The 1942-nt window shown below is 44.5% G+C and overlaps 1 pseudogene; it reads left to right on the top strand.

The window, feature by feature from the left end:
* Positions 1-288: 288 nt before the first annotated feature.
* Positions 289-1566, top strand: LOC138176070 (26S proteasome regulatory subunit 6A pseudogene; annotated as a pseudogene).
* Positions 1567-1942: the final 376 nt, after the last annotated feature.

Here is a 1942-nt window from a genome sequence, read left to right on the forward strand (position 1 = left end):
GAAAGAACATACCAAGAAATTAGGAATGCAATTAAAAAAATTAAAAATTAAAAAGCCCTAATTACACACCAAATTGGAAAACTTAAAAATTAAAGGTGAGATTAATCAGGTTTCACAGATTTGACAGAACATTGGTTTACAGAAGGAGGCAGTGGATACAGCCTGTGCTGCGGGGCAGGAGGCTGGTCTAGGCAGTGCTGGTTGGGGCATTTATCCCCATTGGTGCCCCCTGCCCCATGGATCCCACGGCTCTGTGTCAAATGTGCAGCCAGAAGTGGGGGCCCAGTGACTCAGCAGGAGAAGATGGCATCCCTGTGGGATGAGGCTGAGCAAGATGGAATTGGGGAGGAAGTGCTCAAAACGTCCACCGAGATTATTCAGTGGACTCGTCTGTTGGACAGTGAGATCAAGATCATGAAAAATGAAGTGCTGCATGTGACACATGAGCTACAGGCAATGAAGGACAGGATAAAAGAGAAGAGTGAGAAGATTAAAGTGAAAAAGGCACTGCCCTACCTTGTCTTCAACATCATCAAGCTGCTAGATGTTGACCCCAATGACCAAGAAGAAGATGGTGCAAACATTGAGCTTGACTCCAGGAGAAAGGGCAAATGTGCTGTGATCAAAGCCTCTACCCAACAGACCTATTTTCTGCCAGTTATTGGTTTGGTTGATGCAGAGGAGTTTAAATCTGGAAACCTGGTGGGAGTAAATAAAGACTCCTACCTTATCCTGGAGACCCTTCCCACTGACTCCTGAGTGAAGACCATAGAGGTGGATGAGAGGCCCACAGAGTGGTACGGTAACATTGGAGGGCTGGACAAGCAAATCTAGGAGCTGGTAGAGGCTATTGTATTGCCAATGAACCATAAAGAGAGATTTGAGAATTTGGGGATCCAGCCTCCAGAGGGAATATGTGGTCCCCCAGGAAAATCCTGGAAAATTACTGGAAAATCCCTACTAGTACCATGCATGTGCTACCCAGACCAAGGCCACCTTCCTGAAATTGGCTGGACCCCAGCTGGTACAGATGTTCATTGTGGATGGAGCGAAGCTTATCCAGGATGCCTTTGCATTAGCCAGAGAGAAAGCTTCCTCCATTATCTTCATTGATGAACTGGATGCCATTGGAACCAAGTGCTTTGACAGTGAGGAAGCAGGGGATTGAGAAGTTCAGAGAATGATGCTGGTACTCCTGATCCAGCTGGATGGATTTCAACCTAATACCCAAGTCAAGGTGATTGCTGCTACAAACAGGGTGAACATCCTGGATCCTACTTGCTGCACTCTGGCTGCCTGGACAGCCAGATTGAGTTCCCAGTGCCCAATGAGGAAGGCTGAACAAGGATCATGAATCCCTAAAGATGAATGTGAGCCCCAGTGTAAACTAGAGGAACTGTCTCGCTGCACTGATGACTTCAATGAGGCCCAGTGCAAGGCTGTGTGTGTGGAAGTGGGCATGATTGTGCTTTACCAGGGACCACTGAACTCACCCATGAAGACTACATGGAGGGCATCCTGGAGGTGCAGGCCAAGAAGAAAGCCAATTTGCAGTATTATGCTTGACAGGGCAGGGGAGCCTCTGGCCCCAAGGCTGGGAATGACTCATCTGTCTGACTGGCCTAGTAACAATAAAGGTGGTTGGGGTTGTTTCCCCTGTCCCCCCATCAAAAAATAGGTGAAGAAAACCATTGAATTAAATCAGACTGGAGTTTGTTTTATTTTTTTTTTCATTAAAGAGAGAGAAGAAAACCAAATTACTAGTATTAAGAAAGCAAAGGGGCAATATACCACTAATGAATATGAAATAAAGAAATTATAAGGGGTTATTTTGCCCAATTATATGCCAATAAATTTAATAATTTAAGTGAAATGGAAGAGTATTTATAAAAATATAAACTGACTATATTAATAGAAGAAGAAATAGAATATCTAAATAAAC

The sequence above is a fragment of the Petaurus breviceps genome, unplaced genomic scaffold (genome assembly GCF_028583685.1).
Source record: "Petaurus breviceps papuanus isolate PSGF00001 unplaced genomic scaffold, PetGlider_PUasm1.0 81, whole genome shotgun sequence".
Lineage (NCBI taxonomy): Eukaryota > Metazoa > Chordata > Mammalia > Diprotodontia > Petauridae > Petaurus > Petaurus breviceps.